The sequence below is a fragment of the Triticum aestivum genome, chromosome 1D (assembly GCF_018294505.1).
Source record: "Triticum aestivum cultivar Chinese Spring chromosome 1D, IWGSC CS RefSeq v2.1, whole genome shotgun sequence".
NCBI lineage: Eukaryota > Viridiplantae > Streptophyta > Magnoliopsida > Poales > Poaceae > Triticum > Triticum aestivum.
Genome location: NC_057796.1, coordinates 353,242,583 through 353,259,098, shown reverse-complemented (window position 1 = coordinate 353,259,098; position 16,516 = coordinate 353,242,583). Strand labels below are relative to the sequence as shown.

The window sequence follows — 16,516 nt, the reverse complement described above, 5'->3', positions numbered from 1 at the left end:
AAAAAAAGAAAATCAAAATCAAACGAATCCGAATATAACCAATCTATCGCCTTTGATGACTCGTTGACAGCCTCCTCAACCCAAGCTTCCATCTCCTGCTCCAGACATCGGCGCTTGCCCGCGCCAGTCCATGAAAGGTGGATGAAGGTGAGTTTGACTACGAACTCGAGGATGCTGGGAACGATCTATTTTCGGGGAATCACTCCCATCGAGAGGCCCTCTTCCTCCCTTTTTCTGAATCTGGGAGAGAGGCAAAAGAGAAGTCCAGAGAGACCTCGACTCTTTCAGGGAAAGGAGGAAGATCGAATGCGAGATGGAGTCCCTGCCAAATGGAATGGACATCCTTGGGGACAGCTGTGCAAGACTTAATTTACCATAAAATTGGAGGGAAAAACTACTAAAAAGATCACAAGAAACCCAGCTCAAAGTGAATGGAGAGAGAACCCCTGCGCCTTGGAAGGATCTGAAGCTGTTCGGACACTCATAGACAAGTGAACTCCAATCTAGGATCCCTCGAAATGTGAAGTGAACTAGCCAGGTAGAACAGCCAGGTTAGGAAAAGAGTCTTTCATGTCAAGGTGAACATAGACAGACAAGGTTAGTTTGTTTTCCTTAATTCTCAGAGAAAAGACTCGTTGCTGGAACCGAGAGCACTGGCGATTGCTTTCTTTCTGACCTTCAGCCGAGAAATTCCATACCTTCCACCGACTTCTTTTGTGTGTGGCCAGAATGTGATGCTTTCCAATGCCGAGTACTTTTCTTAACAATGTAGAAGCCCGTAAAACCGAAATCGATCCAAATCCATGACCTTGACGATCGAGGAAAAAGGGTATGTATTATTATGGTGTGAGCCTTCTTTGTTTTTGGCCTTAGATTATCATAAGCGAGGAATGTTGCGTGCTAGCCTTAAGACTATACTTTATTGTAGGGAAAGGGAAAAAATGGAGAATATCTTTAAGAACCCTAGAAAGAATTTCACTTGGAGCAACAGGGGTCAGGTCACACTATATCAATATCATAATTCTCTTTTTTTAATTGATACTGATTAGCCGTAAATCAATTTGATTTTGTTATGCCATTAAGGAAACACTATTTGGGATACAATACCCATTTTAGAACCGTTCACTACTAACAAATAGAAAATATCAAAATAACAAATAATATAGTTAATGGTTCCAATTTTTCCTCAATTTGGCAGTCTGTGACTGGAAATCCTTTCTCTTTTCAATAGAAAGAGAAGGTATTTAAGCAATGTGTGTTTTGAGATACAATCAATCGAAGAGAATAAAACTGGGTCCAATAAAAAACAGGAATGAATTTATTAAAAGGGATTGGAAAGGGATAAGTACAAAGGGATTCAACGATCTAAAAAATCAAAAAGGGTTTAATAATCCCCTCCTACGAATAAAAATTAGTAAAATAATGTGGATGAATAAGATTTTGCTCGATTTTGGATCGGATTTGGCGGCATGGCCAAGCGGTAAGGCAGGGGACTGCAAATCCTTTATCCCCAGTTCGAATATGGGTGTCGCCTGACCAAAAAAATACTTAGGATTTCTTATTGTACTGATTGAACTCGACAAATTCTTGCCCTGCATAAGCAAAGGAAAAGAACTAGGCCTATCGATACTGGATTTTACTATAGTTCTAGTTGTAAAAAAGAATGTCAATTTCTTCTTAAAAATAGGGCTCTGGCAGGGTTCTGGGTAGTGGCCCAAACCGATACCAATAGGGATGAGGGATATATACTTATGAATTTCATAATTGATTCTATTCCGCAATTCATAACTACGAAAGTAAGAGGTCGGAAATCTTGGTATCCAAAGGTCCCTAAGGACATTCCTTTTTTGCTCCTAGGATTGAAGAAGAGATTATACGAAAGACTATCAAGACTTCCTAATTATCTGACACTGCCTACACTAAAGTAAGGTCTACTGACTCTGTCTGGAATTAGATTGGATAGGCTGATGGGAAATTTAGGAGTTGTGGAAAGAAGAGACTTTCTTTCCATACTTACGAGAGACTCCGAGTACTCAAACATTCAATCAGGATGGTCGGTTAGCTCTTATCTTTTAGAATAACTTAGTAAAAAAAGTAAAAATAATAAATAAAATGAATCTCCTAACTCGGTAGCCCATGAGGTTCCAATGGTTAGTTTTGGATTTTTTCAGGCAAGAAAGCAAAGAAGAAGGGAGGATTCTGTATTACCAACTTCCCCCATTGTCCTGTCCTCATTGGTCATTCATCTTTCCCGATCTAGTGCCATCGTTCTTCAAGGTGCCGGAGGGTTTGAAGCATACCTACTACCCTCCCCTGAGCTTAGTTCAGAGTTGCCTCAGCGCGCTCGAGTAATAACTGGGAAAATCAAGGCTGGACAGGTCTTCGAGCCAACTTCAGGAAGAAATGCAAGTGAAAGAGAATGCTCTCGAGGGCGCAGGAGTCTTTTTCTGTCTTTCTTATTTGAAATCCAAATCGAAATGCCTCAACTTGATAAATTGACTTATTTCTCACAACTCTTCTGGTTATGTCTTCTCCTCTTTGTTGGAAGATGAGTACACATCGGGTAATCCGCCCACGAGAGCCCAATCACAAGAGGCTCATACAGAAAGCAATCAGCCCATAGCCCAATATCGAGACCAGAGCCTATTATTCAAACCACAAAGGATCCTCATATGCACCAAGCTAAACCCAGTGGTAACGAAAATTTTCCACGGTATATGGAGGGAAGCAGCCGCCGCTGCACGGGTCCTGCGCATTATCAAAACCAGGCAATGTAGTCAATGAACAAAAGTTTCATTTACCACTGGGGTTCTTCATATGCACAGTCAGCTCAAGTAGACTCTGCAGAATCGTATAGGTGAACTTGGTTCGTTCAATGAAAAGGGATAAGAAGGATCCACTGGGAATGAATGGGAAGACTGGGGTAGTATCTTCATTAGCCGGAAGGAATTACTCTCCACTAGCGTAATTCGAAGAACGAACAAGAAAAGGTGTCTTTAGGTAGGAGGATGGATGGATGTGGTCCAATGGCTAAAGCTCTGCCAGCTTCTTGTAGACTGGCAGTCTCCGAGAGGAACCTTAACCCCCCGGGTTAGGCCGGGTGGGATGGTATACTTTTTTTTGCCACAAGTGGGAACTCGGTCCTTGGTAAGACACAAGGGGGGAAGGAAGATCTTCACTCATTCATTAAGTAAGTGCCTGCGGTGAGACCCACAAGAAACGAAGGGGGTGGAGGGAGACCGAAGAAGGAACAATTGTCTTGAATGCTACGCTGGGATCAACAGCTTCCAGTGTTTTCAAAATGAGTCGGGCAGGAAGAGGAAGATCGGGCGGGGAAAACGGGGTTCGAACCCGCGACTTCTGGCGTGACAGACCAGCACTCTAACCAACTGAGCTATTTCCCCCTTTCGTAACTACTATCGATTCAACAGTCACCTACCAGTTACCTTTGTAACTATACCAAAGTAGCTGTACAACAGAATGCCCTTCGCCTTTAGTACTTTTCTTTTTCTTCTGACGACAGTAGAAAGAAATGGCTCTGCTTGATTAGAGAAGGGGCTCCGCGCTCTATCAGCTATCAGTTAGTTGGCGCTACGCACGACTTCAGTTGACAAAAGCGAACAAGATAGCGCTAGCGCCCGCAGAGAACTTTCGTTTGTTCGCCTTCTAAAAGGCCTACTGATCTGCCAGTGAAAAGCCGGTTACAAAACAAATAATAAGACGTAGTGAAAAGGTACCAAAACAACTGAAGCCTACATCCCACTATGTCTGGGTTCCCCCTTCCTATGAACCTTGAGTGAAGCTGTGAAGCTATTAGTGGGCTGGTTTGAACTATTGATTTACTGAATCGAGTGAAGCTGTGTTGCGTAACATATAGGTCGCCAAGGCCTAGAAGTACAAGTGGTCGCCCTAACGGTCACTCTCAAACTCACTACTTGAGTGACGAAAGTCACTTAGCTTCTTTGATAGGGCTTGCCAAAGAACCCCTCCGGGGCCCCGGGAAGAGGAAGAAGGAGATAGAGCAAAGGTCTCCTCTTTCTGTCCGCTCTTCCCGGCATGTAGAGATCCGATTGGGCTTATAGTTTAATTGGTTGAAACGTACCACTCATAACGGTGATATTGTAGGTTCGAGCCCTACTAAGCCCATCTGACCTGCTTAATCAATGACTCCGGTAGTCACCTGAACCACTCTCTCGGATAGCCCACAGCCTCTCTTCTGGATGCGAAAGAAGATTCGATCGACGTACAAGGTTTGCCTTCTTGTGAGAAGGAGGGTTCTAAATTGTGTTCTCAGTGCAAAGGGAGTCTTTGAGAAGGTTCCGTTATTTTGAAGAGAGAGAAGATCAGTAGATCAGTCCGGCAGCTGTTCGGGGGTCAGCTTTGGGATTTGCCTGATCGACCCCTACCAGTGTATTAATCTACAAAAATGAAGATTGACATTCGTCAATTTACCGGATCTGTCCTCTTCTACTAACTTTACAAATGGAAGGGAAAATGTGAAGACCAAAGATGTCAACTACTAAGCATAGTCAATTGCAAATCGGCCGGTTGGTTTGCTTCTCTCCAAGTATGGGAGATTTTCCAATCTTCGAAAGACGCTCGTACTTTCTTGATCTTATGAAGAAGGGGCTTTCCTTAGCTGCGGACTTTGGGATCTTGAGAGTAGACCATGTCTTACGTTAGGGAATCCGAATCAATCCAAATCCTCTGACACTCCTTTTCGGCTACTATTTGAATACATGTTCAGATGCAAAAGAGCTCGACTTCGAGTATGGTCTTGTTCTTAACTGCTTGAGAGAACACATATATCCCCTTTTTATTGCAAAACCTCCACAAGCCTTCCCATGCTCGCTAATTGAACCATCCGTCTTCATCTTAATCCATTCGTTTCCCAGTGGTCAACACACAATAGAATATGTTTGTTTTTGATCGGATTGAGACAAAAGTACCATTTTTTAGGATGTTCGCCGATTCTTCCTCTTCTTTCTCTCATAAAACTGGAGATAGTAGCTTCTAATCTACATATTTTTGCAAATCCTTTTCCATTTGGATTTTTGGAAACATTAACTTACCTCTAGAATTCCACTACATATAACGTTGACGTTCTGCCAAAATGTGCCAGAGCGAGTGAAAGGCAAGCATACCCACGGTGTTAACTTGCCATCCAAAACAAATCTGCTAGCAGCCCATTAAAGTTCCGCTTGGAAACAAGAAGCTCTTCTTTATTTGTGTTTTTTTGCCCAAGATAAGCCCATTTTCCAGAGCCAGGCCTATTATAAGAGTTCAACTGCCATATTCGGATGGAGTCCAAATGCTTGCATCTTGGGCTGAAGAATGACCCAATTCCTTAGCTTCCATGCATTAATCATATCCGAGCATGTGGGAATAGGGAGATGCCATCCATCTACATGACACGATAGCTTAAGCAAAGAATAGAGAGAGTTAAGCAAGAATACAAACAAAAAAGATATTCCACTAGCGTAGGCCTACCATAGAAAAGTCTAAAAAAACCTTTTCTTTGTCTGTCAGCGGGAGAGAAAGCAAGCTTACGGTGCTTTGGATGTTAATGTTTTTGTAGGATACTAAACACCTATATATATATATATACATTGTTTTATACTCCTCTATACAAGCGTATAAGAGCTATTATGCTCGATAAAAGGAAGTTTATGAATAAGTAAGTCTTTCTTTTTTGAATAGCCGGCGGGAGAACTTACTTTTCCGGCTATCGTATGAACAATGCCGTCCGCTTTTCTTTTTTGAGTTTCCATGGATCTCTCCGACGAAGTAGCGGAAGCATGAAATGCTATTCACGAATGAGCATTGCTATCTGATTCCTACAAAAGAGATAGGGGAAGCTCACTTTTGTCAAATGGGGCTAGAAAGCATAGAACCCCGTCTTAAATCAACCGGTGAATCCAGAATCAAAGTGAGGAGAACAGGATATGTTATGAGAAGAGTGACGTGGTAATAGATTGCATTTCAAAAAGAATCTATACACTCAATAAGCCAGAACGGGAAGATTCAACTGCAAAAAGAACTGGTACGGTGTGAGAAGAGGCCTATTCTCAATAGTGAACAAGATGATGCAGCTCTAGTTGCTGGAGGCAGAGGACGTGGACGCGGCAGGAATAGATCCAGGGGGAGGACGCGAATAAAAAAGGCTATGAGGATCATAAAAATTGAGGTGGAGGGAGATTGTATAACTAAGGATCGAGTAGAGGAAGACGTCAGTCTTTCAGTTGTAGATGATCATTACCGAAAAAGATGTACATTTGAATGAAAAAGGAGGGCCTGTCCGAGAGGAAACAAAGAATATTCATTTGCGGATTCTTCCGAACAAGCAACGGATTGAGCAACTAGCGCGAAAGCCGTTGCGCGTTAGCGCATCCGTTTTCTTGCTCGGGAACGAGGGGACTAAAAAAATTGTCAAAAGCCATCTTTCTCTTTAACTAACTAAGTATTCTTAAAAATATGTATGTCTATGAGGTATTTTGACTTAATGGGAAGTAGGCATCTCATTCATAGGCAAGAGCAGGCCGGCCTGAAGGCATGAACTGAAGGCAGGCAAGAAGGCATTAAATGGAATACAGTATCTTTATTTCTATAAAAATATATGGAATCCGCGATCCTATCCTATTTTTGAAGTCATTTTTGCATTCGAAATTATTTTCTTTCGCAAGAGCACTCAAACATATATTGAAGATCCTCAGTTCTTCGGTCGGCAGCCGCAGTCAGTAATAGCAAGCAACGTCCCATACTACTTTTCCTTTGAATGTTCATTCTGGAGTTGAATGTCACAAACAAGACTCATACTTCAGAAAAAAACTGCTTGAATCAGGAGCTGTAATCTGCAACTTTAGAGATAGGGGCGGCAGTCACAGCATTGGCAGCAGTGAGCAGAGGTCAAGAAGAAGAAGCGGTAAGAGCAGTTAGAGAGCAAGCAGCGGCTCATCAAACCTTTCTGTTTCGGTTACAGCTCAAGCGGTTTGTTTTCAAGTAAGGTACTCACGCAAGCTTTCCTCCTGAAGACAGAGTTTCGGGTGAGCTAGCAAAGAAAGTCAGCAGTTAACCGGAAATTTAGGTCAAATTACCATTTCGTAAGTTTTAGTAAGGCCAGTTATGGGAAGCAGGCATGGAGAAAGAGAGGAATCAATCGTCCAACGCTATGTTAACAAATACGTGAAAGGTTTGATTATTCCATACACTTGAACGCGTTCCTTATCAATAGGTTTCGGAGAGACGAGCAATGATTGCTTGACGATCTTCACTGCATGAGACTAGACTTGAATCAAGCTTCATACGAAAGCATTTACTGAACTAAAGCCATTGAGCCAAGTCAAGCGAAAGACTTATTCGAAGAAAGCTTTAAGAGAGTTTGTTGTCCCATGCCTTTCTGATGGTGAACCTCCTACTGCTTCTTCCAATTCTGAAACTGGGATTGGCCTGTTGACTTTGCCCTTTCTTTGGACAAAGAGCCCCCAGTTTCGCCAAAAGACCTCTGCGTGTTGTCATTCAACTCCACACAAGCCTGTCGTTGGGCTACTTCCGTCTTCGGCAGATACAAAGGAGAAGTGACGGTCGGTGAAATAGCCCTCCACCTCGTAGCTCTTCTTGCTTAACGTGAAAACTCTCCTTTCCGATGAAAACGAGAAAGAAAGATGTCAACTACTAAATGTGCTGCTTTGTGAATTTGATACTAGGTAGTTCTCCCCCCTCGACAGGCAAGTAGCCTTTGCGACTTACATCTCTGCTACCGGAGGGTATGAACCCCCGGATCTAGGCAAGGTGATGGTGGGAAACTCCAGCAGGTTTTGGTTTCCTCCTCACTGATTGATGGAGCCCAAGACTGCTTGACGACTTTCGGTGTGGGGTCAGCTTGAGCCGAGGTCGTCTCGTAACAGGAACAGGAAGAATAGCAAACAAGCACACAAGTAGGAATAGGAATATTGGTTGTCACTATCCTCTGGTTAGAAATCAACTACGGAGCCGGCAACTCACAAGCCAGCAAGTCAACCTCTGTCAGATCTTTGGCCCAGTTTATGGACGATACTGACTCTACTTCCTCATTCAGGCTGATATGAACTGCAAAAGTTTTCATCTTTAGCGTGGATATCGTAGGTATAAATGAAAGAAACTGGAATCAGGAAGTTGTTTCTTTCTCTCGATACGCAGAGGGGAGAGCATGCCCTGTCTCAGGCAGTATATCAGTCGTTAACAATCTTACCGGGACACATCCAATTGAAACTAGAATCCCAACCTCTTTGGAAGAAGCTTCAAATAGAAAAAAAATCAGAGCGGGGAATCTTCCTACAAACTAAAATGTGTTAAATATATATATACCTACCTCTGCCTATAAAAACTGGAGTTTCAGGCACCCTCGTGGGAGACATTGGATGTTGTCAACCGGCCTTAAAATGCTCATAAACAGCTCTTCCCCCTTTGACTTAGTTTTCGCTCTCCTCTGTTTCTAGTAGAAAAAGCCTAATCCTACTTTGCGAGTCCAACAGGTCTAGTATTCTTTTCTTTTTCGTCTGAGGGAACGTGGTAGCCCTGATCTAGCTCAGACTTGAGATTCCATTCTATTTCATTCTGATCTCGTTATGAGGAAATAGGTGAGGCGAGGCTAAGACAAGATATGGGACTTCCCGCGCTAAGTTGTTCCAATCTCTGTACTTAAGTAACCGAACTCGAAAGTGCTGCTATGAGCTAGATTTGTGCGTACAAGGGTAAAGAAGCGAGCAAGGCTACCTTTCCGCTGGAAATACTATACCTGAGTGCTATTTGATCAGAGTGAGTTGTAATTGAGCTTGATTTACTTGCTCTTCTATTTGCATTTTTTGTTAAGTATGTGGGTGACTCATCGTCGTGAGATCGATTGGTCAAAAATTCTTTTCAAGTAGTCTCAGTCGGCGAACTCGGCTCCACAGAAGAAGTCAGTAGTGAATCAAAGAACTCATGCATGTAATCAGTGACTAGGGATCGATCAATCGGATGCAACCGAGCCATACAAAAAGAATTGGAAAAGGGATGACGCAAGAGCAGCGGAAGGTGACTTAGCAACATCAGTCATTTCCTATAGAAAGGAAGGAAAGGATCTCTCTTCTGTCTAGATGAAAGATCTCATTTTTGCTACCGCTCTCCCTCTTATGAGTCTCTGTCAGCCATTGTTTAGTAGCTTTCAATGCGAGTTCAGTCATTCTCTTATATACTGAAAAGTACGAACTGACTTAAAGCACGAACATGAAGGAAAGGCTGAATTCGAAACATCTTGAATCGGATTCTCTCTTCTCAGAGAGCTTGAGAGTGAAATGAGTGGGCCGACCAAAGAACACCACTATGGAAGTGAATGGGGAGGGCAAGAGCGGTTCGAAGACCATAGCCCGATGTGGGTACATTGGCGTCATCGTCGTATGAAATTCACGCACAAAGGGCGCCGCATCACTCTCAATGGCATTCAAGATAATCCTTCCTGCCGTCCAATCTCTGTCTGTAAGCTGGAAGGATTGCTGAAACGGGGTGCTGTTAGCCAGTGTGTGCAAGTGCGTCAGATTCACCAGGAGCATGATCTGCAAGCAATTACTCTGGATGCTGATCCTGCAGAGCAGACACCTCCAGCTGTTCAAGAACTGCTACAGGAGTTTGATGCTTTGTTCCGGGAGCCAAAGGAATTACCCCCTCGTCGTGCCTGTGACCACCAAATTCCGTTGGTGCCAGGTGCGGTGCCAGTCAATGTCCGGCCATATAGATATGCACCCCACCAGAAAACAGAGATTGAGAAGCAAATCTGTGAGATGATGAACAATGGCATTATTCGTCGCAGCACGAGCCCCTTCGCTTCTCCAGTGCTCTTGGTTCATAAGAAGGATGGATCCTGGCGCTTTTGAAATATCCTATGCCAGTCGCGGGTTGTCCCAAGCTCAACGTAGGTTCGCAAGAGAAAAAGAGGGGGTACCTTGTCTGTCGGTCGAAGAAGGCAACAAACAAGTGGAAGCAACTGATGCTTTGGTCATTCTACTCCTTGATGCCAGTCTATGCTTGCTGTCATGCCGGCAAAAGCGGGGGTTTCGGCCGGCTTTACCTACTATTGGATTTGAACCAATGACTCTCGCCGTATGAAAGCGATACTCTAACCGCTGAGTCAAGTAGGTAAAGCTGAGTCAAGTCAGAGAAAATCGAAAAAAAGAGAAAGCCAACCAAAGCGCAACCAGAGTTCTCCGCGGGGTGGAGCGCTAAGAAAGAGAAAGCGTTATCGCTATACGAAATGAAGCAGCAGCTAGCACACTAAGATAAACCACTTGGTTTAAAAAACTGCTTAGTGGCGTGTGATTTCAACACTATTCCAGAGGTATATGACAAAAATGGTGGGAGAGATCTCTATGTTCCTCAGCTTAAATCATTCTATGATTGTTTACAATTCTGTCATCTATTTTACATGAGGGCTAGAGGGTGGTCTTGGAGCAAGAAAAGTGTTGAGTCCAGGCGCATTATGGTACGACTGAGACTGAGTTGGGCAGGAGCAAGCGGTTGGATTGGCCTGACTCTTCAAGACCAAAGATACTCGGCTTCCTCTTCATCAAGTCACGAAATTCGACCCTTAGTTAGCAGCACCAAAACTAGAGCAGGCCCAAGACAAGCAAGAACAGTCAATCAACACTGATCAGGCAGGAAGCAGACAGTAAGCTAAGAATACTGGAAGAAGGTGGTCGCTCAGCCAAAGCCCTAGTTCAACCAGAACAGTAGGGAAAGCGGTAGAGGCCGCTCCGTAGCTTTGGTCGTTGCACTCTAATGCGCTTTAGAAGAAGCAGTTATTCTATTGCTTGGCTATAAAGCCTATAAGTAAGAACTCTGGGGAAGGAATCCGATCTGCAGATGAAGCAGAAGCAGGCAAAAGGCGAGCGCACAGCGAGGAATTTTCCATACTAGATCGACTCAACATTACTGAATCTACTCTGAGACTCTCTTCTCTTCATGGTTGGCTGTAAAAAAAGAGTCTCTTTAGTCCCCAACTCTATGGATTTTACTTTTTGGCTCAACACCCTGCTCTCGACGTTTGCTCGGGACGGGAGGCTATAAAATAGTTGAAAGCAGATGCAACATTAAAGAAAGTCAATCCAGTAGCCTTAAGTCGTACCGAACACTATGTCCTAATAGTAAGGGATTTCTTTCAACCCGGTGGTAAGCCGGTGGTACCCAGAGAAAACGTTGCCCAAAGGAAGGGACTAAACCCATCTGTTCAAGTAGTAGCCAAGTAGTAACGAAGGAGTATCTCCGAGTTAAGGAGTACCGAAGGGAAGGAAGAAAAACCAAGTGAAAGAAAGAGATCGCAATGGTCTAAGATATAGTCAGTGAACAATAACTCAGATCTGATGTCTCATCGAAACAAAAATGCAAAAAGACAACACAAACGTAAAAGATCAAACTCTAATTTAGTTACTGAGTGAGATGTTTTGCTACCTACAAAAGGTTGGTTCTTCCCCTACAACCCCTACCCCTCCAAGGCAGTACTCTTCATCGGCAAATCCGAATGTTTTGATCCGAGTTGAGACCCACCTACAGAAATTGATCCATCAACGGCTTTTTTATAGTGGCAGGAAGTCTCCAACTCTTCGATATGCGCTAGCTAGGTAATCCATTTACTTAATCTGATATGGGATCTCTTGCTACCAGAAAGGAACTGAACTGGCTTGCCCGGAAAGAATGGATTGCGACCCTTGGAGAGCTAATGGTACTGGACTGATAGCGCACTGATTGAACCGATCCCGGACGTACCACTGGGGAACCTGTGGCTAGAGAGAATCTCTCGCGATGGAGAAATGTCAAATGGGAAGCTCTATGGAGGCACACATCGTGTCGTTCATCATCGAAATGGGACTGACTCGCTCGGGAACAGGCACAGGATTGAGGAACTTTCTGGCGTAACACACCCGTAATGGGGCAATTTGACTAGCTGGTCAAAACCCTTTCTGCAGTGTTTAAGTGGTGCTGGAAAGAATCAAGAGGGGAGGAGGAAAGTTGTACCAGGTGGAAGGAGAAGAGTTGATTGCTACTAAATCAGAACAAGCTTAGTTCTGCATGATGGCTCAATGGTGCATGGTCAACTCAGTAAACCTAACATCTCTGATCTCTGATCGAATTTCAACCCTACTGAACTCTTAAGAGTAGGTGTTTCAAGAACCTAAGTCCTTACAAAAAAAGAATACATGATCACTATATACCCCCGAAGGTACTGAGCCCAAACATCTGAAGCCATACGGATACTCACATCTGCGAAAGGCTGAGATTGAGAATTGAGGAATTGCTGAAGAATTCACTGATACAATCCTCTACTAGCCCCTTTGCTTCACCTGTGTTGTTAGTGAAGAAGAAGGATGGGACATGGAGGATGTGCATTGAAACCAGGCAGCTGAATGCCAGTACAGTAAAGAAGAAATACCCAATTCCGGCACATAGATGCCCTATTGGATGAGTGGTGCTAAATATTACAGCAAGATTGACTTAAGATCTGGCTATCATCAGGTCAGGATGAGAGAGGAAGACAAGCCCAAAACTTCATTCAGAACCCTGTAACTATGAATTCAATGTGATGCAGGCTTACAAATGCTCCTGCAACGTTTCAAGCACTCATGAATGATGTGTTCAAGTCCAGAAGATTTGTGTTGGTTTGATGATATACTTCTTGACAGTAAAACACTGAAGGAGCATCAACAGCACTTGCAGCTAACACTTTTTCTGCGGAATCAGCTACATGCTAAGATGAGCAAGTGTGAGTTTTGACTTTCAAAGGCGGAATATTAGGGGTAAGATGGAAAATAAGGTGGTAGATGCATTTAATAGGAGAAAGGCCGGAACATCTGTCTAGCTGGTCCAAGGTGTGCAAACCGCTTTGTGAAGGCCGACTGAGAATGAGGGACCTAATAGTGTATTTTGAAGCCTTCTAGGCAAAGCTTCTTTGGCGTGCACTGAAAGGGCGTCTTCCTTTCATATATTATACCAGAGGTGAGTGCATAATCTGGTGTAGAACGGAGGGGATATCCTAAGTTGATGTGCACAAGTGCTTCCTCTGATTGAAGTCGATTGCCTCGACCAATTTCTTAGTACATCAACACAAGAAGTGGCGAATTGGGGATGGTACTACCTCAGTGAAACTGTGGGAAGATGGGTAGGTGGGGCCTCTCAACCAAGACATCGTGGTTGGTGAGTGGGGACTCTACTGAATTCTAGCATGGGTGTGGTAGATTACTGACGTGAAGCCGGACCTCTATGAGTGCTCTACATGGCCGGATCAAAGCTATTCTAAAAACTAGATCCATTGGAGTGGGAAGTACTCAAGATGTAGAAGAGGACTCAAGCAGGTTTGGTCCTCTTTCTCTAATGTGTTCTTAGAACCCACTACCCTCCCTCCTAAAAGACCATGTGACCATCGGATTCACCTCACGATAGTCAACCAGTGAATCAAAGGCCTTATAGGTATTCACACCACCGGATGAAATTGAAGCCATAATCAAGGAGTTACTCTAGAATGGTACTCTACAACCTAGTTCATGCCTCACCGGCTCTTCTTTACAAGAAGAAAGAAGATTCGTGGCGCCTATGGATTATAGGCAACTCAATGCGCAAACCGTAAAAAAGAAATACCCGATACCGGTCATTGATGATCTTCTGGATGAGCTACACGGTTATACTGTGTACTCAACAATCGTTTTATCTATTCCCACATCGATTCACCAGTCCTGGAACTCGTTATGGATAGAAGGTCCGTAGAAGTGAAAGTAGGACGACGGGAGAAAAGAGTAAGGAGTACCGGAAAAAGAAGATTTTGGACTTTCTGCCCACGAAGAAATAGTAGCATTTGAAACTGGAAAGATTTACTTTGGATAGTAAATCCCCAAGGAAGGGCTATAATCCAAACAAAGGAGGAGCTAGCGAACAGTTCGAATCAACGATTAGGGAGGGGAATGAAACACTTGTCTTTCACAATCAATTCTTTTTTTATGTTTAGGACACGCGAAGCGAGAGCGAAACTCGCTATGAGGAGAAGACTCGACAAGATAGGTTTGAACAAGAGGAACTGCCGTCTAGTTGAGTTTGATCATTCTCTCTTTCTATCTCTCTTTCTTTCAAGAGCTGAATAAGGGCATATCCGCAAAGGAGAGAGAAATCGGACTTTCTTCTTTACCCCCTCATTATTCAAGACGTGAATATAAAGTGTATTGTACTCCCTTGGATCTTTTCCGGGATCTTTATTATTGACTACATTGTCTAAGGGAGTAGGGTGAGTAAGCTGCGCCTACCAAGCTAAGCTTTCGTCGAAAAGGCGTCACTGCTTCCTTTTCGGCGCTCGCCCTTTATTTAGATGTTGGGGCAAGGCAAGCCCAAGGAAAGTCTAGGTTGGCGCTCCATCTCGGCCGGCATCCTGCTCTCGAGAGGGTGTGGTCCTTGAGCGAACTAGTCATGTGCTGTGTTGCCCCAACGCAGGGGCATTTGGTGAGGAGCTACGGTCCGGTGGTTGACAAGCCACTGATCGGAGGCGACTGGACTGGAGTGCTTTCATCAAATGATGCATGTGGGCTGAGCCATTCCCATCCCAAGTGGTGGCCCGATTCGGCCTGGCCTGGTCGAAAAGAGATTCTAAATCTCGAATATACGCACCGAGAATAGATATCTATGTTAGCTAGCGGGGGCGGGCTTTCCCCTGGTAGTCCCGCTGCGTCCTCTGACAGTCCGTCTCGTCTCATCTTTCTTTGGCTATACTTGTAGCCAGCCATATTAGCTCCACATTCCACCCTTTTTGATTTCTGACGAAAAAGGCAATCATCAGTCGCCCCCTTTCCTAGTTAGCTTTGCTTGCTGCCTATTATGAGAATAGGTCCCGGTTCAAGCGACCCGCCTTTCATCATCATCTATACCAGCTGCCACGCACGATCCCATAGGAACGATTTCATCGCCCTAAGAAGCAGAACACGCTATCACCTACAGCCCTTTCCTCTGCCGGGGACTTTCATGAAATGAAAACGGGCGGCATCATCGTATGCTCGACATTAGTTGCCCTGGTGTATATCCCGGAGTACTCCTATGGCCGATCTGTCACCCATACATGAAGGCCTTGGCCCCGTCCTGTGTGGAGAATGCCCTCGGCACGGCTTAGTCTGTTATTTTCTTTTGTCAGAGTGGATTCGGACCGCCACTTCTCTGAAAGCATGGTTCTTGCCTCCCTCTCTCCTCCCTCCTTGGAGCTCGTCCATTCGTTGGGTGATCCCTTGCTCTCACGTTCGAGTGTTTGCTCGTCGTTTAGGCCGGTGCGTTACATTTTTGCTCATTGCAGTCGCCTCCGGGGTTCTTCGCACCTGGGTAGTACCAGGACCCTTGTGCCCCGGACTGCACTGCCCGCCCTATGACCCAAAACTCAAAATGAGCCTTGCGACGAGACGCGGACATTCCTCATGCTGTGGTTCCCTCCGGTCCGTTCCCGGGTTGGGTTAGGGGAAGATCCGAGCGATTGCCTTCGCGGATCCAAACATGCTCACAAGGCGCACAATAAGAATAAGACCAATAGAGACTTCATAAGGGACAATTTGAGCTGCAGATCGTAATGCTCCTAGAAAGGCATATTTCGAATATAGAGGACATTCCCAACAATCCACGAGAGTATCATACCCAACTATGAACCGTACGAGCACATCCTCTGTCACCCCCACCGCGCTTACGGCTCTATACCCCAACCCAACTTGCTCTGGCCCTGTGTCCTCCCGCATCTCTTCCTCGGTAAGCGGACCGTGGAAGCTGGGGAGTATCCGCTTGGGACTGATAGAAAACAGCATATCTTTTCCCTTCTGTGTAACATCCCAAATTTTCAATTTGGTATGTTATACATAGATCATCATTGCATATCATATTTCATTGCATTTTGACAAATCCTCGATAAATCCTAAGCAACTCAAGGACCCTCGGAGAGAGTTGGGGATTTTCTCGAATTTTCATATTTGATTTTCATCAAATTACAAAACGAGGATTCTGGTTTTAATTATTTTCTCTCCGGAAAAATATTTCATTTTAAAAATAAACGAGAGGAGAAAATATGACTTCTCCAAAACAATTGAAATACTGGAGGAAAAGTGTTAAAATCATTTATTGGATTTTATTCAGATTTTATTTGCATTAAAAAAATATTGCATGTTTTCAAAATTTATTTTGTGTCAAAAAAATGTTCACCCTATTCTAGATTTTCTAACTAGACGGGGAAAATTTGTTTTATCTTTTTTGGACTTTTATTTATTTTTCTATGAATTATTTTCCGCGGAACGTTTAAAAAAAACTACGCTGCGCCCGGCTGGGCCGAGCCCAGCCGAGCCAGGCCGCCGGCCCACGCCCGTCGTCTCCTCTCCTCGCACGACGCCCCGCCGCCGCGCCGTGTCCATGGCAGACACGGAAGCCGCCCCCGCCCGGCTTGCCCCTCCCCCAAGTCGCCGGACCCCCCCTCCTATATATATAGCCCCCCCTCCTCTCACCTCACCCC

At 44.4% G+C, this 16,516-nt stretch overlaps 1 non-coding gene across 1 annotated transcript; it reads right to left on the bottom strand.

The window, feature by feature from the left end:
* Positions 1-3,330: 3,330 nt before the first annotated feature.
* TRNAD-GUC (transfer RNA aspartic acid (anticodon GUC)) lies at positions 3,331-3,404 on the bottom strand. The gene has a single exon. It is a non-coding gene; the product is annotated as a tRNA-Asp (tRNA).
* Positions 3,405-16,516: the final 13,112 nt, after the last annotated feature.